The following is a 27,970-nucleotide window of genomic DNA, read 5'->3' as shown; positions in this document are numbered from 1 at the left end:
CTGATGGCTACTTGAGCAAGTGTGAGGAGATTCCATCAAGGGAAGAGGGCAGTACTGGGATTTATGGTGAGAAAGAGCCAGTGCAGAGTGCAGCTTGCCAAAAGAGATGATGTTCTGTTGAGTGAGGCAGCAGCCAGTCCAAACCATGAAGGAAAGAACGGGGGAATAAGTACTCTGAATTTGCATGTCTTCCTCCCTCTGAGTTTTCTTACTGCTTATATTGACCACATCCAACTAAAAGCCAAAGGGCAAAGTAGCCTCTTGAAATACACACCCAGTAGAATAACCTTTCAAGGAGAGTTGAGAGTAGTTGTGAAGCAAGAAAGAGAAAATGTCTTGCATACTTTGCAAGAAGATTATACATGTTCAAATTCCCAATGATTAATTCACAGTCATTTTATTTAATAATATGCTCTTGTCAAGTCTTTCTTAATTTGGAGATTCTGGTATATGACTTGGTTGGAAGCCAGTTACTCCATACATGATGATATAGCAAAATAATAGATTATATTCAAGTCAAACATATTTTTGAGAATAACATGAATTATATCTTTAGGCAGTTCTTTTGCCATGAATACACTGAAATGTATTAGCATCCATATGAATGAGACTCAAAGATAACTCTTATAATTTTGAAACAGAGATATAACTTTTCCCTTCTCACATTTAGTATTTAAAGTGTATGGGTGGCAATTTAACCAGCAACAGAGAATTTTACATTAGAATTCATCTTTAAAAATTTCAGTACTAATTGACTAAAATCTAAAAACTGCCAAGGGATGGCTCAAGACTTGTGAAATTTCAGAGAGATAGAGTTCAACAGATGTATTAACTATCTGTTCTTCTCATGTCTGTAAGTTCCATCCCAGTACTAAGATATGTCACCAGAAATCAAGTAACTAGACATATTTTCTGAATTAATACTTTCATTATTTAACAGCATTCCCTTAATATTCATAATGATAATTGTGTACTAGTTATAGAAGATTCAATATGTGCTTGGCACAGGTGAAAAATTTTTACATGAATTAATTTAATCCTCACAAAACACTTTGCTATTGTAGCAGTATTTTTTGCATATTTTACATGTAAAGTGAAAAAAAATAATGCTGAAGACATTGTCTATAGTGTTGACCATTACAATAAAAAATATAAATCTTCAGTATCATTAAATTCTATGGGATATATTTTTCCCCTTAGTTTAGTTTGTATGTGCATAGTGCATTTATTTTGGAATATAAATGTGTAACAGATACCTTTAAATTTTAAGTATATATTTTCACAAGTTTAGAATTAAATTCTGAGTTCAATAAGCACAGCTTAGGTACCTAATAGTACCTATTTTCTCTGCTCACATGATTGTTACATATCCCAAATGCCCATATTTTTCATCAAGTTCAATCTTATTTTGTTTCCTTACATTCTGTTTGAAATATATGGCATGTACTTTCTTAATAAATAAGGTAAAATTAATATTAGCTTGATAATAGTCTCAACAGCAGGAACTATGCCTTTGATAATTAATGATATTGTGACATAGTTTTGCTTCCACCCACAGGAATGTATCTTTAAGAGCAATTTCAGGCATATAGAAAAGAAACATAATTGTTTCACATACCTAGACATTGGTTTATTACATAAATGTATATCCTTATGAATACTAATGAATATTTCAAATCACTTGTACAAATCCATTAATTCTCATTGTTTTATTTTCTAAGCATAAAAATAGCTAACCTGCACACATCAGAGCAAGTCTCTTCAATATAAATGTATATGATCACATGAATATACATCTTTGCCCTTTAGGGAATAGGTTTGCTGAAATAGTGGATAAATCCATAGTAGAAAACTACCATAGCTATTTATAAAGAAGGGTGGGGACTCACATACTTTTTAGAATATATTTTGATTGTGAGAAGAAAAAAAAAAGGACAAGTTCTTCCTTAGTTTTACCACCTAGGAAAACACCATTATCATATTGATTAACCCTGGCCCATTATGTCAATATTATGTAGCCTAGATTCCTGGGGACTCCATGACTACTGACAGATGTTTCCCTGGCTCTTTAATTTGGCTGGTGGGTGGTAAAATCTGGTTATCATTTGTTTTCCCTTTGTAATTTGCTCTCCGCCTTTCTGGACTGTGCTTTATGCCTGAGTTGTTAGCTTGATTTAGACTATCTTAGCACAACTTCATGTCCTTGGGCTTCCATTTGGCTTTCACTAATGAAGAGTCCCAGGATATTTGAGGGGGTAAAGGAGTTTAAAGTCAGGTTACCTATCATCCTGGTAACCTCCTTGCAAAGCTAATACAGCTGTGTTGCATTTCTTGAGGTTAGCCCTAGCTTCTCCAGAGCTGGCCTTACACAAAATTGTTCTCTCATCTTTCCAGGTCTTGGTGTGTATAGGGAAAGAGCACATTAGCCAGGATGGCATGGTTAGGCTCACTCATCCCCATGGCTTCTCAGCTCTTGCCCCACAGTTTGTAAATGATGGTTAGGTAACAGCTGAGATCACTTAGAGCACTGTGCACGTGTGTCACGAGGTACTCACTTCATCGTGGTTGCCGTGGGCTATATGTATATATGAACGTCACCTAAAAAATGGCAGCATTACTGCTGTGTCACAGTTGTATCCATTGGGTCAGCCATGAAAGGAGAGAAGAAATGTGGCTTCAGTTCTTACGGCTCCTTGAGTCACCTTCCAGCCTCTTAGCTCATGTCTTGCCTACCCTTTGTTCAGCAAACAGTGTGAACAGCAAGACAGCTGGTGTCAAAAACAAGATAAGCAAGACAACTGGTGTAGTTGGCAGGATACTCAGCAGGTAGGGGGGCCTGAGGCTCCACTGGATGGAGGGAGCCAGTGGTCACCATATAGCATGTGGTAGCATGTGGTCATGCTTCTGTCAGCTTGGGCTCCAGTGAAAGACTGAGAAGCAGTGGACATTTCACTGGATAGCATTGAAAAGGCACTACAGATGGTGAGTTACCATTTGCCAAACAAGGCATCATGGACTTCTGCTGGCATCGTGGGGTGGATTTTCTTGACTGCCCTGGGGGCAAATTTGGATAGTGCCCCCTGTGGTGCTCCACTGGTGTGCAATGTGCAACGATGCTTGGAAGAATGTGTATTGGCATTAAAGCAAGAACTCTGTGGCCCTGAAGAACCCAGCATCTCTGACAGTGAGGCAGTAGGTGATGGTGATGGTGAATACTACGAAACTGTGGGTCCCTGCTTGGCAGCAAGGCCTATTGTAAGCATGAGATTACAATGGGCCCAGTGGGGGCCCTCCTGGAGGGGGCCCCAATGTGACTGTGTTCACAACATATTGACCACATACTCCAGTGGAATTTGTTGACTTGGGCACACAATTTCAGCAAAAACAAGGGGAACCCTTGGCAGCATGACTCTTGTGACTTTGGGACACAGGAGTGGATGGTTTCACTTATTTCAGGGACAAGATAGAATGGTTGGCATCTATAACCATGCACCCCTTGTTGAGACAAAGGCTAGGCGACTCATGCAAAGAGCACCTAACCAAATGCACACCCTCATGGAATGGATTAATGCTGCCATCCACATCATGTGGTTGAATGCAGGAGGGATCCCAGATACTGTGAGTAAATGTCATGTCAGTGCCAAGCTGACCTAAGTGGTGGGAGAACTGGGCATGAAGCAGTAGATATTTAACCCACATACCCGAGGCCCAGATGATGATTGTTTTACTGGCATTTGAGAAGCCATTTTGAACAATGCCCTGGCTACCACTTTAGGATCCCTGACTGCTATTCTTGTGCCCTATGTGGGATATCCCATCTATAAGGAGACTTTGGTGGTGGCTAGCTTGGGAGAAATAGAGGGACAGTGGCAGACAAAGGGGATTAGAAGTGTAAAGACTGAAGGGGGCCTGAGCTGGTAAAGGCCCCATTGGGTGATGAGAAAGCAAGTATGGCGTGATTTGCTGACAGTGAGTTGACAGAAGTAAAATTGATAGACAGCCCCATGCTCTGTTGTCTTGTTGCTCACACTGTTCACTGAACCCAGGTAGATAAGGTGTAACTAGGGAAGATGGAAGGCTCTAGCAGCTATGGGGACTGCAGACACATTTATTCTCTCCAGGCAGTAGCAGCAGCATCAAGTCTTCAAAGACTACTGATATACTAAGACAGACAAAAGTGGCCTATGGCCAGGTGGGCATGCAGGCCCAGTGCTAACAAGGTCAGCAATATCATTGTTTACAGAACATAGGGTATGAGGCCATGAGAGAGTGGGGAAGCAGAGCCTGACTGACACCGTGCTGTCAGTTAATTTCCCCACGATCCTTCCACCCCTCAGGGTCTTCTGTCCCACTGTTTACACAGACTCAGCTCTCTCTGGCTTTTTGTGGTGTATACCACTGCTGCTTGCACCCATATTCCACAACAACAGTAAAGGCTATAACAACAAACCACTAGAGTGTGGGCTACACATCTGATACAAATCAAAACCCAATGCCGGGTACAGGACAGGCTGGCCCACCCCTCTTGCAGTGGGTCTCTGGTAAGGCATTGCATGTTATAGATTCCTCACATCCTGCAGCTCCATATGGAGCATAACAGGGGAAGTCATGATCGACTGCAGGGAGAGTACAAATGCACCTTTGGACACCGAGGCAGCTCCCAGTGGTCCTGGCCAGGTGATACGCACACGAGGGGACCGGGTGCTTGTCACCCAGGGGACAACCTAAGAGTCCTGTTGTAAACCCTGACCCCGAGGGACTAGAAGAGCTAACTGCTGCACGTGGGATGCCTTTATCTTCCATGGCCGAATCCAGTCCTTGCACAATCTCTGCTGGGGTTGGCAACAGGATATTACCTTGGGTTTTACAGCCAGGCTTTCGGAGAATATCTGTTGTTGCCACCTGCAGTTGTTCGGTGCAGCAGCTTGATGCAGAAGAGCCTCCACAGGGGTGACTCCACCCCTGTGTGGTTTCACACTGAGAACCTGTAAGACTCCCCAAAGGCATAGGTTCAAGAAGTGGGGATCAATAGACAACAACAAGCCTTGTTTTAACAAACCATTATATCACCCACAGGCAGTGGATATGCCTGTGGGTGATATAGGACATGGGATACCCATCGAATTCCCAGCCTCTTTGCCCAGTCCTGGACTTCCCTTCTGGTGAAATGGGTGCCCTGGTCACTCTCTATAATCAGAGGATGACCGTGCATGGCTTTCAGGCAGTCAAGCACCTTAAGTGTACAGCACTGGCCAGCAGCCTTACATGGCCAGGCAAACAGCAAACCTGTAGCTGTATCTACAGCTGTTAAAGTGAAGCTGGCCTTCTCCGTTAGTGGCAGAGGCCCTGCAAAGTCCACTTGACACCAAGTCAAAGGAACTCTTCCTCTCACCACCTGTCTGTCCAAAGGAACTCTTCCTCTCACCGCCTGTCTGTCCATCAGTGGCTGCCAGACTGTGGGGGTAAAGAGCTTCCCTACACACATATAGAACATTCATGGCAGGCATCTGCTATTTCTCTCCAAGAAATAGGAAGATCCCATCTTTTGGCGATTGTCCACACAGTTTTTGTCCCTGCATTATGCAGGCACCAGGGTAGCCAAGCCACTACCTCATTGGGGGGGGCTTGGTTCACCCATCCAACTCATGCGAATGTGTCAGCTTTATCATTCCCTGGGCTCACCACAACCAGGTGCCCAGTTACGTGTATCACTGATATGTCCTTTTCATGTCCTAAGTCCCATAGATCTTGTCACATGGCTTGTCCTCACAGGGGTCTGTGGCCTACTAGCCACTGCTGTGTTTTCCAGGTAATAATCTATAAATTTAGGCCCTTATAAACTTCCAAACTATCTGTACAGATAGCAAGGGACACTGCTTCATGTTTGGTCACTATCTAGACAGCATGTAACTCAGCCCACTTGGCTTCTTTGACCAACTCCAGAGTCAAACCATACGATGTCTGTAGCAGGCTGGATGGCTACAGCAGTGCAGGAGGAGGCTTGGCCCTATCTGGAACCATCAGTATACCAAACCTGGGCATTTATCAGGGGTTTACCTTCCTTGAAAGGTGAGGGTTCCAGCTCCATAATCGTGCTGTCTCCCCACGTGTGCACTGTAATGTCACCAGTCCCAAAATGTGCGGTAACTCTGGAGACAATGGGCTGGCAGACAGGGAACTCCTTTGCTCTAAGGATGTCCCCCACTTAACCAAAGTTGGAGTCTGTGTCATTCCCATCTTGGGAGTGGACTCCCAAGACTGTAGCCAATCTGCTATGGGATGTGTTGTCTTAACAAGCACCGGGCCTTCCCCATGATCACCTTTGTGGACAACAAAGTGGTACACAGAGCTGCCAGCTATTTCTCTACCAAAGAGTATCTTGTTTTTGCCCCCTTCCACAATTGGGACCAAAAGCCTAAAGGAGCATTCAGTTGCTCCTGTCTTTGCCACAAGCCCCATCTAAATCCTTCTTGGATAGCATGTACATCTAATTTAAAAGGTTTTGTGGGGTTCATAAAATGTTTGCGTCTGCTGCACTGCTTGCTTAGTGGCTTAGAATGCCTGTTCCAAAGAATCTGACCAGTTCCAAGTCACCCCCCTTCTTATCAATGAGTACAAGGGTCGTGCCAGTTGGGCTACGCTAGGTGAGGTATGATGGAGAAGGCAATGGCACCCCACTCCAGTACTCTTGCCTGGAAAATCCCATGGATGGAGGAGCCTGGAAGGCTGTAGCCCATGGGGTCGCTGAGGGTCGGACACGACTGAGCAACTTCACTATTACTTTTCACTTTCATGCATTGGAGAAGGAAATGGCAACCCACTCCAGTGTTCTTGCCTGTGAATCCCAGGGATGGGGGAGCCTGGTGGGCTGCAGTCTATGGGGTCACACAGAGTTGGACACAACTGAAGTGACTTAGCAGCAGTAGCAGCAGGTGAGGTATGAACATCCTCCCATAGCCAAAGAGGCCACCATAGATCTGTAACTGGGTCACTATTGTGGGCCGTGGGAACATTTGTATTTTATCAACCACTGTTTCTTGTATAACTTTTATCTTATCTGACCAGATATTTCACCAGAATTTGACAGACAATATAGGCCCTTGGATTTTTGTGGCGTTTACCACCCACCCACATGATTCCAAGCACTCTATAAGCTCTGGTACACACTGTTCTAAATCTGCAAAAGAATCAGAGGTTAGTAACACATCATCAATATAATGAAACAGTTTCACTGATGTAGGGTGAGGCCATTTTTCCAAATCCCCTGCAACTAGCTCATGACATATTGTTGGGCTGTACAGATATCCTTTGGGGAGGACTTGGAACATCCACTGATGTCCTTCCCAAGTGAAGGCAAACTGATCTTGACTCTCAGCAGCTATAGCTATGGAGAAAAAAAGCATTAGCTAAGTCCACCACATAGTGATAAGTGCCCAGCACTGTAGTTAACTGGTCTGTCAAGTTGTGGATTGATGGCACAGCAGCATGCACAGGTGGCACCACTTTATTTAGTTCTCTGTAGTCCACAGTCATCCACCAAGAGCCATCAGGCTTCCAGACAGCCCACACAGAAGAACTGAATGGACTGTGCAGTATGTACAATGTCCACTTTTGCCTCTCAGCAATGTTGGCACCTATTTCTTTGTGGCCACCTGGTGGGCAATATTGTCTCACAGTCACTGCCCTCTGGGGTGTTGGCAATACCTATGGGGGTGCTTTGTGTATCCCCTCACAGCTTCCTTCACAACATGTGCTTGGAGATGGAATTCCCCCACAGAGGTCTGAAACACAAGACCGTGCAAGATGTCCGTCCCCAAAACATTCTGGAACTGGGGACACATATACAGTGAACACTCACACAGGAAGCTGCCCAACTTCCAATGGTAACGATACAGCCTTTACTCCAATGCTTTACCTACCACAGCCATCAATACATGAACTGAGGCCATGAAACTTCTGGTTTGCTATTACCAGACTGCATTAAGCACCGGGGTCAGCCAGGGCTACTACTCTTTGTACACTGGTCAGTTACCAGTGAACTGCAAGCTCCACATGCGGCCTCTGTTCAAAATGGAACAGGGCATCAGCAGAGACATCTCCAGTTGGCATAAAGTCTTTTATCTGAACCACCCATACCTCATGCCATGGGTGCTTTTCACATTTAGTAAACTGTTGCTCTGGGCTCAATTGCTTCCATTGTTCTAGGAGTACAGCATTAGGTTGCTTATCAATGTTATTCTTGTCAAGCCCTGTTGTTATTAAATTAGCCCACATTTGTGCCCGTGTCATCTGGGTGGGGCCTTTGTCAACTCAGCTGCCCTTCGGGGCTCTCACAGGACTAAGCCCTTTAGCCTGCTGTTGCCCTTCTGAGTCTCCCAAACTAGCCATCCCTGAGGTCATCTTGTAGACAGGGCACCCCACATGGGGTGTAAGCATAGCAGGTGAGGATCCAAAATAGGCAGATGGAGCACTGTTTAAAATAGCATCTTGCATACCAGTGAAACACTCATTGTCTTGGCTCTGGGCATTCAGGTTAAACACCGCCTGTCTTATGCCCAATTTTCTCACCACTTGGGTCAACTCGGCATAGGTATGCCATTTACTCACAGTCCCAGGCAGCTATCCTGCATTCGTCCACATGGTACGGATGGCAGTATTAATCCACTCCATCAGGGTGTGTGTCTGGTTAGGGGCACCCTGTATGAGCCACCTTGCGTTCTGCAATCTCTGTCTCAATGAGGGGTGTGTGGTCAGGGATGCCAGCCATTCTACCTCATCCCCAGCACAAATGATGCCATCCACTCTTGTGTCCAACATTCATAGAACCCATGTTGCCAACATGTCCTCATGTCCCTGCTGGATCTGCTTGCCCAAGTCGACCCACTCTGCCTGAGTAAATGGCCGATATGTTGTGAATTCAGTCACATTGCAGGCCCCCTGGGGATGCCTCCCCTGGGCCATAGGCCACTCATGCTTCACCTTTTGCTGTACAACAGATCTCACTGACAAGCAAGGACCCACAGTCTCCTCATCTTTCATTACCTCATACTCTGAGACACCATGGCCCCCAAGGCCATGCAACTCTTGCTCTAGTGTCTGTACCCGTTGTTCTAGTTTCTCTGCCCATCTCTGCAGTTTGCACACTTGCACAGCATCACAGAGAGCACTCTCCATATTCGCTTTCAAGGCAGCCAACAAAATCCACCTCACAGTGTTAGCAGCAATATGTTCTGCTTTGTCCAGCAAGTGAGAGCGTGGGTTGGACTAGTGGTTTGTCAATGTTCCCTGGTTAGGGGAGCTTGCATCTGTATTCTGTTGGGTGGAGCTGGATCTCTGCTCTCTGGAGTGCAATGATGTGTCCAGTAGTGAGTTTTGGTGTGCCTACAGGTTTGGTATGGTTTTGGGCAGTCTGTCTTTTAATTCTCATGGCTATATTCCTGCTTTGCTGGAGGATTAGCATGGTATGTCTTGCACTGGAACTTCTTGGCTCTTGGGTGGAGCTCAGATTCAGTGTAGGTATGGAGGCTTTTGGATGAGCTCTTGTCGATTAATGTTCCTTGGAGTCAGGAGTAGAAGCCAGAAGGACCCCATGCCTGAAGGGCAGCGGCCAAGAGGAGTTACCCCACGTCTGAGGTCAGGGGCAGTGGTTGAGAGTGCCAGACTGCAATGGCGCAGGAACGGCAGAGAGGAGCTACCCCGCGTCTGAAGTAGAGAGGGTGGCTGAGAGGAGCTACCCCACGTCTGAGGTCAGGGGCAGCGACAAGAGGAGTTACCCCGCGTCCGAGGTCAGGGGTGGTGGCTGGGAGGAGCTACCCCACGCCCCCAAGCTTGAGGCCAGGGGCAGCAGCCAGGAGGGCCAACACCACGCCCAAGGAGCCGTGGCTGTGTGGGCGCAGGAGGGCCTAGAGGAGCTATCCCACGGAAGGGTGGTGGTGAGGAGATACCCCTCCTCCAAAGTAAGGAGCAGCGGCTGTGCTTTGCTGGAGCAGCCGTGAAGAGATACCCCACGCTCAAGGTAAGAGAAACCCAAATAAGATGGTAGGTGTTGCAAGAGGGCATCAGAGGGCAGACACACTGAAACCATACTCACAGGAAACTAGTCAATCTAATCACACTAGGACCACAGCCCTGTCTAACTCAATGAAACTAAGCCATGCCCGTGGGGGCAACCCAAGATGGGCGGGTCATGGTGGAGAGATCTGACAGAATGTTGTCCAATGGAGAAGGGAATGGCAAACCACTTCAGTATTCTTGCCTTGAGAACCCCATGAACAGTATGAACAGGCAAAATGATAGGATACTGAAAGAGAAACCCCCCAGATCAGTAGGTGCCCAATATGCTACTGGAGATCAGTGGAGAAATAAATCCAGAAAGAATGAAGGGATGGAGCCAAAGCAAAAACAATGCCCAGCTGTGGATGTGACTGGTGATAGAAGTAAGGACCGATGCTGTAAAGAGCAATATTGCATAGGAACCTGGAATGTCAGGTCCATGAAACAAGGTAAATTGGAAGTGGTCAAACAAGTGATGGCAAGAGTGAATGTCAACATTCTAGGAATCAGCAAACTAAAATGGACTGGAATGGGTGAATTTAACTCAGATGACCATTATATCTACTACTGCGGGCAGGAATCCCTGAGAAGAAATGGAGAGCCATCATGGTCAACAAAAGAGTCTGAAATGCAGTACTTGGATGCAATCTCAAAAATGACAGAATGCTCTCTGTTCGTTTCCAAGGCAAACCATTCAATATCACAGTGATCCAAGTCTATGCTCCAACCAGTAACACAGAAGAAGCTGAAGTTGAATGGTTCTGTGAAGACCTATAAACCTTTTAGAACTAACACCCAAAAAAGATGTCCTTTTCATGATAGGAGACTGGAATGCAAAAGTACGAAGTCAAGAAACATCTGGAATAACAGGCAAATTTGGCCTTGGAATACGGAATGAAGCAGGCCAAAGACTAATAGAATTTTACCAAGAAAATGCACTGGTCATAACGAACACCCTCTTCCAATAACACAAGAGAAGACTCTACACATGGACATCACCAGATGGTCAACACTGGAATCAGACTGATTCTATTCTTTGCAGCCAAAGATGGAGAAGCTCTATACAGTGAGCAAAAACAAGACCAGGAGCTGACTGGGCTCAGATCATGAACTCCTTATTGCCAAATTCAGACTTAAATTGAAGAAAATAGGGAAAACCACTAGACCATTCAGGTATGACCTAAATCAAATCCCTTGTGATTATACAGTGGAAGTGAGAAATAGATTTAAGGGCCTAGATCTGATAGATAGAGTGCCTGATGAGCTATGGACTGAGGTTCATGACATTGTACAGGAGACAGGGATCAAGACCATCCCCATGGAAAAGAAATGCAAAAAAGCAAAATGGCTGTCCGGGGAGGCCTTACAAAAAGCTATGAAGGGAAGAGAAATGAAAAGCAAAGAAGAAAAGGAAAGATATCCCCATTTGAATGCAGAGTTCCAAAGAATAGCAAGAAGAGATAAGAAAGCCTTCTTCAGTGATCAATGCAAGGAAATAGAGGAAAACAACAGAATGGGAAAGACTAGAGATCTTTTCAAGAAAATTAGAGATACCAAGGGAACATTTCATGCAAAGATGGGCTCGATAAAGGCTAGAAATGGTATGGACCTAACAGAAGCAGAAGATATTAAAAAGAGATGGCAAGAATACACCAAAAAACTGTACAAAAAAGATCTAGACAACCCAGATAATCATGATGGTGTGATCAATGACCTAGAGCCAGGCATGCTGAAATGTATACTCAAGTGGGCCTTAGAAAGCATCACTACGATCAAAGCTAATAGAGGTGAAGGAATTCTAGTTGAGCTCTTTCAAATCCTGAAAGATGCTGCTGTGAAAGTGCTGTACTCAATATGCCAGCAAATCTGGAAAACTCAGCAGTGGCCACAGGACTGGAAAAGGTCAGTTTTCATTCCAATCCCAAAGAAAGGCAATGCCAAAGAATTCTCAAACTACCACACAACTGCACTCATCTCACATGCTAGTAAAGTAATGCTCAAAATTTTCTGCAAGCCAGGCTTCAGCAATACGTGAACCGTGAACTTCCAGATGTTCCAGCTGGTTTTAGAAAAGGCAGAGGAACCAGAGATCAAATTGCCAACATCCGCTGGATCATGGAAAAAGCAAGAGAGTTCCAGGAAAAACATCTGTTTCTGCTTTATTAACTATGCCAAAGCCTTTGACTGTGTAGATCACAATAAACTGTGGAAAATTCTGAAAGAGATGGGAATACCAGACCACCTGACCTGCCTCTTGAGAAATGTGTATGCAGGTCAGGAAGCAACAGTTAGAACTGGACATGGAACAACAGACTGGTTCCAAATAGGAAAAGGAGTACATCAAGGCTATATATTGTCAGCCTGCTTATTTAACTTATATGCAGAATAACTCATGAGAAACGCTGGACTGGAAGAAGCACAAGCTGGAATCAAGATTGCCAGGAGAAATATCAATAACCTCAGATATGCAGATGACACCACCCTTATGGCAGAAAGTGAAGAGGAACTAAAAAGCCTCTTGATGAAAGTGAAAGTGGAGAGTGAAAAAATTGGCTTAAAGCTCAACATTCAGAAAACGAAGATCATGTCACCTGGTCTCATCACTTTATGGGAAATAGATGGGGAAACAGCGGAAACAGTGCCAGACTTTCTTTTTTGGGGCTCTAAAATCACTGCAGATGGTGACTGTAGCCATGAAATTAAAAGATGCTTACTCCTTGGAAGGAAAGTTATGACCAACCTAGATAGCATATTCAAAAGGAGAGACATTACTTTGCCAACAAAGTTTCGTCTAGTTAAGGGTATGGTTTTTCCTGTCGTCATGTATGGATGTGAGAGTTGGATTGTGAAGAAGACTGAGCACCAAAGAATTGATGCTTTGAACTGTGGTGTTGGAGAAAATTCCTGAGAGTCCCTTGGACTGCAAGGAGGTCCAACCAGTCCATTCTGAAGGAGATCAGCCCTGGGATTTCTTTGGAAGGAATAATGCTAAAACTGAAACTCCAGGACTTTGGCCACCTCATGTGAAGAGTTGACTCATTGGATAAGACTCTGATGGTGGGAAGGATTGGGGGTAGGAGGAGAAGGGGACGGCAGAGGATGAGATGGCTGGATGGCATCACTGACTCAATGGATGTGAGTCTTGATGAACTCCAGGAGTTGGTGATGAACAGGGAGGCCTGGTGTGCTGTGATTTGTTGGGTCACCAAGAGTTGGACACGACTGAGTGACTGAACTGAACTGAACTGAACTGGAGTACGAGTTCTCTGATGTTCTTCAAGTTTTGGAGTTAAACCTCCTGCTTGTTGCTTTCAGTCTTATTCTTACAGTAGTCAAGACTTCTCCATCCATACAACACAGAAGATAATACATCTAGGTTAATGGTGAAACAACGCTTCATAGCAAGGGACACCCACGGTTTCACAGAGTTACATGAAGAAGAGAAGAGGGAGAAGAGAGATAGAGGTGACCAGGAGGAGAAGAGAGGGAATCAAAATGAGAGAGAGCAAGCTAGCCAGTAATAAATTCCCTATGTGCTCTCTACAGTCTGGAACACTCAGAGAGATTCATAGAGTTACACAGAGAAGAGAAGAGGGATGAGGGAACTATAGGTGACAGGAAGAGAAGAGGGGGAAATCAAAAGGGGAGAGACAAATCAAGCCAATGATCAATTGCATAAGTGTTCTTCACAGCCCAGAATACCCAGAGATGCACAGAGTTAAGTAGAGGAGAGAAGGGGGAGAGAGGAGATAAGAGGTAACCTGGGGGAGAAAAGGGAGAGTCAAAAGGGGAGAGAGCAATCAAGCCAGTAATCATACCCCTAAGTGAAAATGGATACTGAAGATTAGATTCTTAAAGGTACAATATTGATCAGATCAGATCAGATCAGTCACTCAGTCACGTCCAACTCTTTGCGACCCTTGAATCGCAGCACGCCAGGCCTCCCTGTCCATCAAAAACTCCCGGAGTTCATTCAGACTAATGTCCATTGAGTCAGTGATGCCATTCAGCCATCTCATCCTATGTCGTCCCCTTCTCCTCCTGCCCCCAATCCCTCCCAGCATCAGAGTCGTTTCCAATGAGTCAAGTCTTCGCATGAGGTGGCCAAGTACTGGAGTTTCAGCTTTAGCATCATTCCTTTCAAAGAAATTCTAGGGCTGATCTCCTTCAGAATGGACTGGCTGGATCTCCTTGCAGTCCAAGGGACTCTCAAGAGTCTTCTCCAACACCACAGTTCAAAAGCATCAATTCTTCGGCGCTCATCCTTCTTCACAGTCCAACTCTCACATCCATACATGACCACAGGAAAAACCATAGTCTTAACTAGACGAACCTTTGTTGGTAAAGTAATGTCTCTGCTTTTGAATTGGTATCTAGGTTGGTCATAACTTTCCTTCCAAGGAGTAAGCGTCTTTTAATTTATTGGCTGCAGTTACCATCTATAGTGATTTTGGAGACCAAAAAAAAAATAAAGTCTGACACTGTTTCCACTGTTTCCCCATCTGTTTTCCATGAAGTGGTGGGACCGGATGTCATGATCTTCATTTTCTGAATGTTGATCTTTAAGCCAACTTTTTCACTCTCCTCTTTCACTTTCATCAAGAGGCTTTTTAGTTCCTCTTCATTTTCTGCCATAAGGGTGGTGTCATCTGCATATCTGAGTTTATTGATATTTCTCCTGGCAATCTTGATTCTAGCTTGTGTTTCTTCCAGTCCAGCATTTCTCATGATGTACTCTGCATATAAGTTAAATAAGCAGGGTGACAATATACAGCCTTGATGTACTCCTTTTCCTATTTGGAACCAGTCTGTTGTTCCATGTCCAGTTCTAACCGTTGCTTCCTGACCTGCATACAGATTTCTCAAGAGGCAGATCAGGTGGTCTGGTATTCCCATCTCTTTCAGAATTGTCCACAGTTTATAGTGATGCACACAGTCAAAGGCTTTGGCATAGTCAATGAAGCAGAAATAGATGCTTTTCTGGAACTCTCTTGCTTTTTCGATGATCCAGCGGATGTTAGCAATTTGATCTCTGGTTCCTCTGCCTTTTCTAAAACCAGCTTAAACATCAGGAAGTTCACGGTTCACATATTGCTGAGGCCTGGCTTGGGGAATTTTGAGCATTACTTTACTAGCGTGTGAGAGGAGTGCAATTGTGCGGTAGTTTGAGTATTCTTTGGCATTGCCTTTCTTTGGGATTGGAATGAAAACTGACCGTTTCCTGTCCTGTGGCCACTGCAGAGTTTTCCAAATTTGCTGGCAGATTGAGTGCAGCACCTTCACAGCATCATCTTTCAGGATTTGGAATAGCTCAACTGGAATTCCATCACCTCCACTAGCTTTGTTTGTAGTGATGTTTTCTAAGGCCCCCTTGGCTTCACATTCCAGGACGTCTGGCTCTAGGTCAGTGATCACACCATCATGATTATCTGGGTCGTGAAGATCTTTTTTGTACAGTTCTGTGTATTCTTGCCACCTCTTCTTAATATCTTCTGCTTCTGTTAGGTCCATACCATTTCTGTCCTTTATAGAGCTCATCTTTGCATGAAATGTTCCTTTGGTATCTCTGATTTTCTTGAAGAGATCCCTAGTCTTTCCCATTCTGTTGTTTTCCTCTATTTCTTTGCATTGATCGCTGATGAAAGCTTTCTTATCTCTTCTTGCTATTCTTTGGAACTCTGCATTCAAATGTTTATAGCTTTCCTTTTCTCCTTTGCTTTTCGCTTCTCTTCTTTTTACAGCTAGTTTTAACGCCTCCCCAGACAGCCATTTTGCTTGATAACAAATACCAAAAAGCAAGATTAAAAATCTAGAGTAGAGGTTAAACTCTTAAAAGTAAAAGAAAAACAAAATCAATCACAAAAATTATAAAAAATACAGATATGAAATTTGCTTTAAAAACAGGGTATTTTTTTCAAGGTAATAGGTTATAAAATTGAAAATTAAAGGAGTAATAAGGAACTTAATAAATTAAAAATTAATAATAGTAAAAATGCATCTAGAAATTTCTCTGGAGCTATTGTGGGCATGTGGGGTCAGTTCAGTTTCAGATAGTTCCTTTTTCCAGCTATTGCTTTTCACAAGATCTATAGGCCCCCTCCAATGCTTAGTCAATGTTAACCACAGGGTTTTAAAATGTTGCACCTGTTACTTCCAGAGCAGTTCCCTGGGCTTTATTCCAGGGATCCAAGAATACTTCAATATTCACAAATCAATGAATGTGATACACCACATTGACAAATTGAAAGATAAAACCATGTGATTATCTCAATAGATGCAGAGAAAGCCTTTGACAAAATTCAACATTCATTTATGATAAAAATCCTCCAGAAAGCAGGCAAAGAAGGAACATACCTCAATATAATAAAAGCCATATATGATAAACTCACAGAAAACATTATCCTCATTGGTGTAAAATTGAAAGCATTTCCCCTAAAGTAAGGAACAAGACAAGGGTGCCCACTCTCATAACTATGATTCAACATAGTTTTGGAAGTTTTAGCCACAATAATCAGAGAAGCATAATGAATAAAAGGAACCCAGATAGGAAAAGAAGAAATAAAATTCTCACTGTTTTCAGATGATATGATCCTCTACATAGAAAACCCTAAAGACACCACCAGAAAATTACTAGAGCTAATCAATGAATATAGTAGAGTTGCAGGATATAAAATTAATGCACAGAAATCCCTTTAATTTCTATACAGTAACAATGAGAAAACAGAAAGATAATTTAAGGAAACAATCCCATTCACCATTGCAACAAAAAGAATAAAATACTTAGGAATAAATCTACCTAAAGAAACAAGAGACCTATATATAGAATACTAAAAAACACAGATAAATGAAATAAAAGATGACACAAATAGATCGAGAAATACACCATGTTCATGGATCGGAAGAATCAAAGTGAAAATGAGTATATTACCCAAAGCAATCTATAGATGCAATGCATCCCTATCAATCTACCACCAGTATTTTTCACAGAACTAGAACAAATAATCATACTTTATATGGAAATACAAAAAACCTCGAATGGCCAAAGCAGTCTTGAGAAAGAAGAATGGAATTGGAGGAATCAACCTGCCTGACTTCAGGCTCTACTACAAAGCCACAGTCATCAAGACAGTAGGGTACTCGCACAAAGACAGAAAAATAGATAACCACAATGAGATAACATCTCACACCAGTCAGAATGGCTATCGTCAAAAAGCCTACAAACAAGAAATGCTGCAGAAGGTGTGGAGAAAAGGGAACTCTCTTACATTTATAGCCAAATTCAGAATGAAATTGAAGAAAGTGGAGAAAACCACCAGACCATTCAGGTATGACCTAAATCAAATCCCTTATTTGAGGAATTTATTGAGGAATCCCAAACTCCTCACAGTGGAAGTGAGAAATAGATTTAAGGAACTAGATCTAGTTGACAGAGTGCTTGATGAACTATGGATGGAGGTTCGTGACATTGTACAGGAGACAGGAATCAAGACCATCCCCAAGAAAAAGAAATGCAAAAAAGCAAAATGGCTGTCTGAGGAGGCCTTACAAATAGCTGTGAAAAGAAGAGAAGCAAAAAGCAAAGGAGCAAAGGAAAGATATCCCCATTTGAATGCAGAGTGGGGACAGATAAGAAAGGACAGATAAGAAAGCCTCCCTCAGAGATCAATGCAAAGAAACATAGGAAAACAATAGAATGGGAAAGACTAGAGATCTCTTCAAGAAAATTAGAGATACCAAGGGAATATTTCATGCAAAGATGGGCTCAATAAAGGACAGAAATGATATGGACCTAACAGAAACAGAAGATATTAAGAAGAGGTGGCAAGATTACACAGAAGAACTGTACAAAAAAGAGCTTCATGACCAAGATAATCATGATTGTATGATCACTGACCTAGAGCCAGACATCCTGGAATGTGAAGTCATGTGGGCCTTAGACAGCATCACTATGAACAAAGCTAGTGGAGGTGATGGAATTCCAGTGGAGCTATTTCAAATCCTGAAAGATGCTGCTGTGAAAGTGCTGCACTCAATATGCCAGCAAATTTGGAAAACTCAGCATTGGCCACAGGACTGGAAAAGGTCAGTTTTCATTCCAATCCCAAAGAAAGGCAATGCCAAAGAATGCTCAAACTACCACACAAATGCATTCATCTCACACGCTAGTAGAGTGATGCTTAAAATTCTCCAAGCTAGGCTTCAGCAATACGTGAACCATGAAATTCCAGATGTTCAAGCTAGTTTTAGAAAAAGCAGAGGAACCAGAGATCAAATTGCCAACATCTGCTGGATCATCAAAAAGGCAAGAGAGTTCCAGAAAAACAACCATTTCTGCTTTATTGGTTATGCCAAAGCCTTTGACTGTGTGGATCACAATAAACTGTGGACAATTCTGAAAGAGATGGGAATACCAGACCACCTGACCTGCCACTTGAGAAATCTGTATGCAGGTCAGGAAGCAACAGTTAGAACTGGACATGGAACAACAAACTGGTTCCAAATAGGAAAAGGAGTACATCAAGGCTGTATATTGTTACCCTGCTTATTTAACTTGTATGCAGAGTACATCATAAGAAACACTAGGCTGGAAGAAGCACAAGCTGGAATCAAGTTTGCTGGGAGAAATATCAATAACCTCAGATATGCAGATGACACCACCCCTAGGGCAGAAAGTGAAGAAGAACTAAAAAGCCTCTTGATGAAAGTGAAAGAGGAGACTGAAAAAGTTGGCTTAAAGCTCAACATTCAGAAAACTAAGATAATGGCATCTGATCCTATCACTTCATGGAAATAGATAGGGAAAGAGTGGAAATAGTGGCTGACTTTATTTTTCTGAGCTCCAAAATCACTGCAGACTGTGATTGCAGCCATGAAATTAAAAGACGCTTACTCCTTGGAAGGAAAGTTATGACCAACCTAGATAGCATATTAAAAATAGAGACATTACTTTGTCAACAAAGTTACATCTAGTCAAGGCTATGGTTTCTCCAGTGGTCACATATGGATGTGAGAGTTGGACTATAAGGAAAGCTGAGTGCCAAAGAATTGATGCTTTTGAACTGTGGTTTTGGAGAAGACTCTTGAGAGTCCCTTGGACTGCAAGGAGATCCAACCAGTCCATCCTAAAGAAGGTCAGCCCTGGGTGTTCACTGGAAGGACTGCTGTGAAGCTGAAACTCCAATAATTTGGCCATCTGATGTGAAGAACTGACTTATTTGTGTCAGTTCTAATGAGGTGAATGAAATTGGATCCTATTTTACAGAGTGATGTAAGTCAGAAAGAAAAAGACAAATATTGTATATTAAAGTGTGCATATAGAGTTTAGAAAGACAGTAACTGATACTTCCTGAAGGACAGCAAAGGACACACAGACGTAAAGAACAGACTTTTGGACTCAGTGGGAGTTCGTGAGCGTGGGATGACTTGAGAGAATAGAATTGAAACATATATATTACCATATGTAAAATAGATACCACAGGGCATGAAGCATGGCACCCAAAGCCAGTGCTCTTTGGCGACCCAGAGGGATGGGATGGGGAGGAAGGTGGGTGGGGGCTCAGGATAGGGGGCACATATATACCTGTGGCTGATTCATGTTGATGTATGGCAAAATCCATCAGAACATTAAGTAATTATCTTACAATTAAAGTAAATAAACTAAAAAATTAAAAATAAGAGTCAAGGAAGGGCTACACACTGATTAAACTACTTTTCTCCTGGCTGGTGAAGCACCATACTGAGAGATCTCCCCTGAGCCCACAATTCCTCCAGTGGGAAAAGAGAGCTTTGAGTGATATCTACCCCCCATCCCCCAGAATTGTGGGTCACTGTGGGAGTCCTGATTCTGGTTTCACCCCTAGAGATCACAGGGGAACCTTGGGACTCACCCACTAGGAATCTGATTATGACAGAAGGAGGGAGGGTCTTCTAAATGTCAGCATATGAATCTTGACAGACTGAGTTCCTATTTGCAAAGGCCAAGTGGTAGTATATACCAGCAAATTTGTTCATCTACACAGCAAACTGCTAAGTCACTTCAGTCGTGTCTGACTCTGTGTGACCCCATAGACGGCAGCCCACCAGGCTCCCCCGTCCCTGGGATTCTCCAGGCAAGAACACTGGAATGGGTTGCCATTTCCTTCTCCAATGCATGAAAGTGAAAACTGAAAGTGAAGTCGCTCAGTCGTGTCCGACCCTCAGCAACCCCATGGACTGCAGCCTACCAGGCTCCTCCGTCCATGTGATTTTCCAGGCAGAAGTACTGGAGTGGGGTGCCATTGCCTTCTCTGCTACACAGCAAAGTTGATGGTTAAATCTGACCAGGATACTCAGCAGGTACAAGTCTGCCTGATTTGGGTTCTCAAAAATGCAGAGTGTGAAAGGCCCAGAACCTGGTATGCCTACACACAGGCAGAAAAACTAACTCACAGCTTCATCCACTGTAGAGCAAGCTTGATTCCTGATCTCTTCTGACCAGAAAGACTGTTTGGGAAATTTTGGGAGTTTCTTAAAGTGGTCCTCCTTGTCCTGCCCAGGAGAGCAAAGTAGCAACCAGATGCCGGGAGCCGGCATATTGCATATTGAGTGCATATTGCATATTGAGTGCAGCACTTTCCGCAGCATCATCTTTCAGGATCTGGAATGGCTCAACTGGAATTCTATCACTGCGGGGAGCCAGCGTGAGGCACTCCGCCCATGACAAAGGTCATGAGGAAGGAGGCTCGGCATACGCAAAGTCGGGATCGAGCTTCAGGAGTCCCCCTGGAAATTCTCGAGCATCTACCCCCAAAACCAGAGTCTGCCTACTTTCTGCTTTGTGCTTTCACCTACACCTCTGACTTTACGGGGGCTGTCCCCCACTACCTCTCTCTGAAAAAAGAGTTAGCTTACAGTTCCAGTTAATAATTCCTGGGTGTGACAGTGTTTAACCTACAAACTCCTTTGGAAATCTTCTAGCCTGCCTGAATAGGTTTTTCTGGCCACATGTGATTGTTCAGAGCCTCCCAACTGTGAGAGGCAGGAGATGTTCTAAACTGTCTAAACACAGATTCTTTTGAGTAGTTAAAAGATTGATTAGAAATTGTATTGGTGAAGGGATTCTCACTTGTTGGGCCAATGTTTGCTGTTAAGTTTCCATATCCCTTACCTGCTGTGTCCCTGGCAGTGTATTGATTAATATAATTGGTGTAAGTAGTGCCTTTAATGTTTGTAACCTGGGACCCTTGAGTTAATTCTTTTTCTTGTTATAGCCCACCACACCTTTGCTCTGTAGGAATGCAACTTTATCTAATGCTTTTGGAGGGTGGCTCCTGACCAATCACCTTTAGAGAAAAATAAGTTTTCTGAAGAAAGGGTCTTAAAATGTTAACAGGCCTCCAGGCCAGAAGATGATGCAAATCACCTAAGCTTTTGCATATGATAAGTTTGCAGGAAAAAAGCCTGGCTTGCTGCATGACTCTACCCCTTCCCCCATTATCCTCTATGCATAACTTAAGGTATAAAAACTACTTTGGAAAATAAAGTGCGGGCCTTGTTCACCGAAACTTGGTCTCACCATGTCGTTCTTTCTCTTACCTTCTGGCTGAATTATTCAGCCTCTTTTCTCCACTGAATTTCCTCACTGAGCTATCTTATTTCAGCCTCTTTTCTCCACTGAATTTCCTCACTGAGCTATCCTCATTCTGTTACTCTTTATATCCTTAATTAAAGTTTAATTAAGCAGTTGTTTCCTGATCCTCGCCGACGCCGTCCCTGCTTCGAATTCCCTGGATCCACCGGGGCTGGACCCCGGCAACCACTCTCACTGCAGAATGTGGCTTGTGAACCCATCTGACAGGGGCTGAGAGAATACCTGAAAACTCTAATGCAGCATCACTTAAGTCAAGAGATGGGTTGGCAGAGCTTTACTAGAACACATGTAGCATACTAGGTAATACAGAAGGATACATAAGTGAACTGGAAGATAAAATAATAGAAATCACACAATCAGAAAAGGATAAAGAAAAAAAATTAAAATTGAGAACAGTTCAAAGGAAAAGTCCTTTGGCACATCTTCACACTTACTAACATTATTAACATTATAGGGGTTAAGAAAAGGAAAGTGGACAAAATATATTTGAAGAATTTATGACTGAAACCTTCCTAACGCTGAAGAAAGAAAGAGATATCCAGATCAGGAAGCAGAAAGAGTCCAAAATAAAATGAACCCAGAGATGTACACCAAGACATATAATAATTAAGATATTGAAAGTTAAATATAAAGAAAGCATTCTAATGTCAGGAAGTGTGAAAGAGAGTCACATATAGGAAAAGCTATATAAGGTTATCAGCTCATTGCAGGCCAAAATGGAGTAGCAAGATATAGCCAATGTGCTTAAAGGGGAAAATCTACAACCTAGGTTTTCCACCCAATGAAGTTATTATTAAGAATTGAAGGAAAGATAAAATTCTCAGAAAGGCAAACACTAAACACATCAGTACTAAAGCATTTCTACAAGAATTGTAAAAGGAATTCTCTAAGAGAAAAAGAAAAGACTATAAGAAGTAAGAAACAATACTACCTAGACAGCATATTAAAAAGCAGAGACATTACTTTGCTGACAAAGTGCACATAGTCAATGCTATGATTTTTCCAGTAGTCCTGTATAGATATAAGAGTTGGATCATAAAGAAGGCTGAGCACCAAATAATTTATTCTTTCCAATTTTGGCACTAGAGAAGACTCTTGAGGGTCACACAGGACACACAGGACTAAACAAAAGGACACTCTACCAGGGTGGCAGCCATGGCATTTTCTTGGGAAAGTCTGGCATGTACCAGTCTCCAGTCCTAAAACTTAGCTTTTGGATCCTGTTGCACCCTTGGAAAAACCTCAGTCAACACTGGTCTCCAGCTAAGTCTCCCCTGACCAAAGAAGTAACCATTGGCCTGCCCTGGGAAAAACTCTAGTTCATGCCAAGTGCTGGCTACAGCCCTATTGCTAAGATGGTTGCCACTGGTGTGCACTGGAAAAAAGGCCTGGCCCATGTCCACTCCAGCTCCAACTCCAGCCCCAAATGACAAATGGTTAATCAAAGAAGAAAATATGACATTCATAAATATTTATGCACCCTACAGAGAGCACTTAACTAGAGCAAATATTAACAGACATAAGGGAAAAATTAACAGAAATACAGCAATATTTGTTGTTGGTCTTCAGTCACTCAGTTGTGTCCAATTCTTCGTTGCTCCATGGACTGCAGGACTCCAGGCTTCCCTGTCCTTCACCATCCCCCAAAGCTTGCTCAAACTCATGTTTATTGAGTTGGTGCTGCCATCCAATCATCTCGACCTCTGTTGTCCCCTTCTCTTTTGCCTTTAATCTTTCCCAGCATCAATAATATTTGGGGATATTAATACCTCACGTCAATGGATATATCATTAAGACAGAAAGTCAGTAAGGAAATATTGGCCTTAAATCTGTACCCCAACAATTTGGCACCAAGGACCAGTTTTGTGCAAGACTTTTTCCACAGACTAGGAGTAGTGAATGGTTTGGGGATGATTTCAACACATTTTAATGCAGAATCAGTGAGAGCCCTAAGTTTGTATTCTTGCAAATAAAGAGTCCCATTGGGAGTGTATTGCTTATGTCCAGTCTACTCTGTAATCTCATTTTGGTTGCTCTCACTGCATAAAAATCCTTCACAAAGATAGGATGTTGGAAATAGAAGCAGGCTTTTCAGTGCTTTTGTGGCAATCTCAGGATATTGCAGCTTGACTTTAATCCAGATCATATGGAAATTTGAAGTTGTCTCAAACATGCTTTTAAGACCACCATCATTTGTGATCTGAGCAGTTGATCCTCTTCTAGCATGGACAAAGTTGATTCATCTTGCATATTCAAAAATGGTCTCGGATCCATTCCTTCCCAGTTTAAGTGCTTTTTCATGCCTGAGAAGTAATGCTCAGTCTTTTGAAAGCTGAGATAAGTGACCATGTGTCAGCTGGGAGGAAGAAGGGCCTGGCTCAGTCTCCTTCAAAATCTCTGCTAATCTTTGAAAAATGTCAAAAATGCTAGTGTTCACTCATTGTCCCATAATTCCAGGTTGGTTTTGAATATAACCACTTTATCTGCCAAGTTGAACACATTTGTCATTCTCCCTTGAAGTTACAGATTGAGTTTGCTGAGCAGATTGAATGTATCACACAAGTAAGCAAGTTTGTGATCCATTCTGTGTCACTGAAATTTGCTACCTGTGGTGATTGTTTTTCTAAGACAGATCTCTGGAGTGGCTCTCATTAATGCAAAAACTCTGGCCAGTGATCTACCTTTAGAAGCCCATTTTACTTCTGTGTATAAGAGAAGACATGTATGCCCTGTATCATCTCAACACAGAGCTGCATGAACAGACATGAGTTAAAGACATGCACTTTAATGAAGTTGATGGTTTTAATTACATCCTGGAAAACTTTCGTAAGTTCAGGTGACAATTTTTGGCTAGTCAGCATGTCTCTGTGGATGGCACAGTAGGTAGACTCACATTCAGAAGCAATCTCTTTGACCTGAGTAGTATAATCAGAAAGACATCCATTCATGGCAGCTGCTCCATCTGTGCATACACCAAAACAAAAAGACCAATTCAGTTTTCCTTTTGCGAAGAAAATGCACTGGTCATAGCAAACACCCTCTTCCAACAACACAAGAGAAGACTCTACACATGGACATCACCAGATGGTCAATACCGAAATCAGATTGGTTATATTCTTTGCAGCCAAAGATGGAGAAGCTCTATACAGTCAACAAAAAGAAGACGAGGAGCTGACTGTGGCTCAGATCATGAATTCCTTATTGCCAAATTCAGACTTAAATTGAAGAAAGTAGGGAAAACCACTAGACCATTCAGGTATGACCTAAATCAAATCCTTTATGATTATACAGTAGAAGTGAGAAATAGATTTAAGGGACTAGATCTGATAGATAGAGTGCCTGATGAACTATGGACTGAGGTTCGTGACATTGTACAGGAGACGGGGATCAAGATCATCCCCTGGAAAAGAAATGCAAAAAAGCAAAATGGCTGTCTGGGGAGGCCTTACAAATAGCTGTGAAAAGAAGAGAAGCAAAAAGCAAAGGAGAAAAGGAAAGATAGGAAAGATATAAGCATCTGAATGCAGAGTTCCAAAGAAGAGCAAAAAGAGATAAGAAAGCCTTCCTCAGCAATCAATGCAAAGAAACAGAGGAAAACAAGAGAATGGGAAAGACTAGAGAAAGACTAGAGAATGGGAAAGACTTCAAGAAAATCAGAGATACCAAGGGAACATTTCATGCAAAGATGGGCTCGATAAAGGACAGAAATGGTATGGACCTAACAGAAGCAGAAGATATTAAGAAGAGGTGGCAAGAATATACAGAAGAACTGTACAAAAAAGATCTTCACGACCCAGATAATCACGATGGTGTGATCACTAACCTAGAGCCAGACATCCTGGAATGTGAAGTCAAGTGGGCCTTAGAAAGCATCACTATGAACAAAGCTAGTGGATGTAATGGAATTCCAGTTGATCTATTTCAAATCCTGAAAGATGATGCTGTGAAGGTGCTGCACTCAATATGCCAGCAAATTGGAAAACTCAGCAGTGGCCACAGGCCTGGAAACGGTCAGTTTTCATTCCAATCCCAAAGAAAGGCAATGCCAAAGAATGCTCAACCTACTGCACAATTGCACTCATCTCACACGCTAGTAAAGTAATGCTCAAAATTCTGCAAGCCAGGCTTCAGCAATATGTGAACCATGAAATTCCTGATGTTCAAGCTGGTTTTAGAAAATGCAGAGGAACCAGAGACCAAATTGCCAACATCTGCTGGATCATCGGAAAAGCAAGAGAGTTCCAAAAAAACATCTATTTCTGCTTTATTGACTATACCAAAGCCTTTGACTGTGTGGATCACAATAATCTGTGGAAAATTCTGAAAGAGATGGGAATACCAGACCACCTGACCTGCCTCTTGAAAAATCTGTATGCAGGTCAGGAAGCAACAGTTAGACTGGACATGGAACAACAGACTGATTCCAAATAGGAAAAGGAGTACGTCAAGGCTGTATATTGTCACGCTGTTTATTTAACTTGTATGCAGAGTACATCATGAGAAACGCTGGGCTGGAGGAAGCACAAGCTGGAATCATGATTGCCAGAAGAAAGATCAGTAACCTCAGATATCCAGATGATACCACCCTTATGGCAGAAAGTGAAGGGAAGTAAAAAGCATCTTGATAAAGGTGAAAGAGGAGAGTAAAAAAGTTGGCTTAAAAGTCAACATTCAGAAAACGAAGATCATGGCATCTGGTCCCATCACTTCATGGGAAATAGATGGGGAAACAGTGGAAACAGTGTTAGACTTTATTTTTGGGGGTTCCAAAATCACTTCAGATGGTGACTGCAGCCATGAAATGAAAAGACACTTACTCCTTGCAAGAAAAGTTATGACCAACCTAGATAGCATATTCAAAAGCAGAGACATTACCTTGCCAACAAAGGTCCATCTAGTCAAGGCTATGGTTTTTCCAGTGGTCATGTATGGATGTGAGAGTTGGACTCTTACATGTGAAGAAAGCTGAGCACTGAAGAATTGATGCTTTTGAACTGTGGTATTGGAGAAGATTCTTGAGAGTCCCTTGGACTGCAAGGAGATCCAACCAGTCTATTCTAAAGGAGATCAGCCCTGGGATTTCTTTTGAAGGAATGATTATAAAGCTGATACTCCAGTACTTTGGCCACCTCATGTGAAGAGTTGACTCATTGGAAAAGACTCTGATGCTTGGAGGGATTGGGGGCAGGAGGAGAAGGGGATGACAGAGGATGAGATGGCTAGATGGCATCACTGACTCGATGGACATGAATCTGAGTGAACTCTGGGAGTTGGTTATGGACAGGGAGGCCTGGTGTGCTGCGATTCATGGGGTCGCAAAAAGTCAGAGACGACTGAGTGACTGAACTGAACTGAATCATTCAAAGACTCGACAATTTCTGTAGCTGTGGTGTTGGTTGGCAACAAAGTGCATACAACATATCCTCAAGCACATCCTCCTGAAAAATTAATGGCCCCCAAACAAGCACTGTTGCCCTGTTGCCAATATTGGTAGACCTGTCAATCCAGATTGAGTACCATGGTGATTCATCAATCCTCTCTAACAATTGTGCCTCAGAGTCCTCCTCTTTCATCAATTCATCTTGTTATGGTACTAATTGACAGACAAGCACATGCTGTCTTTTGAACTGCAGCCTCTCCCAAAAGTAAATGTCCTTAGCAGCAGGCAAGATCAACTTTTTATCAATAGTAAAGGGCTTCTTAGCTTTAGCAATGCAGTTAGACACTAAGAATCATGTGCTCAGTGCAGACACATTTGATGAAGTGGTGTCCTTCAATAATTGCTTCTGTTCTTCACGCTCACATTGTTTTCCTTTTGAAAACTAAAGGCTTGTCGTTTAATGCAGGGTGCTTGGCCAAGCAGTTTCAAAGGTTTCACCACTTCATTGGGTAGCCAGTTACCTCATATTATAAATACAAAGCAGGCTTTGAGAATGTGAATAACCTGTTGCAATGAACCTGTGATTTAAATAGGACTCCTGGTATTTTAAGTGCATTCTTCTTTTTTTTGGCAGTTAGAGTCTTCTGCTGTCTCATCACTGGGTCTTTACCTCTTTTCAAATAAGCTCTCAAGCAATTTTTTTTTAATTAATTAATTTTTTTTTTTACTTTACAATATTGTGTTGATTTTGCCATTTACTCATTTTGAATATGGTCATTTTGTGGGTTTACCAAAACTGTGGCTGAGATGATTGTGCCATGTGGGAAAGAGGCATGGATGGAATTGGTAAATAAAATAATGGATAGACCATGCATGGACTAAAATAAGTGTTGGTTTCTGACTTAAAG

The sequence above is a fragment of the Bos taurus genome, chromosome 9 (assembly GCF_002263795.3).
Source record: "Bos taurus isolate L1 Dominette 01449 registration number 42190680 breed Hereford chromosome 9, ARS-UCD2.0, whole genome shotgun sequence".
In the NCBI taxonomy this organism is placed as follows: domain Eukaryota; kingdom Metazoa; phylum Chordata; class Mammalia; order Artiodactyla; family Bovidae; genus Bos; species Bos taurus.
Note: the sequence above shows the minus strand (reverse complement) of the source record.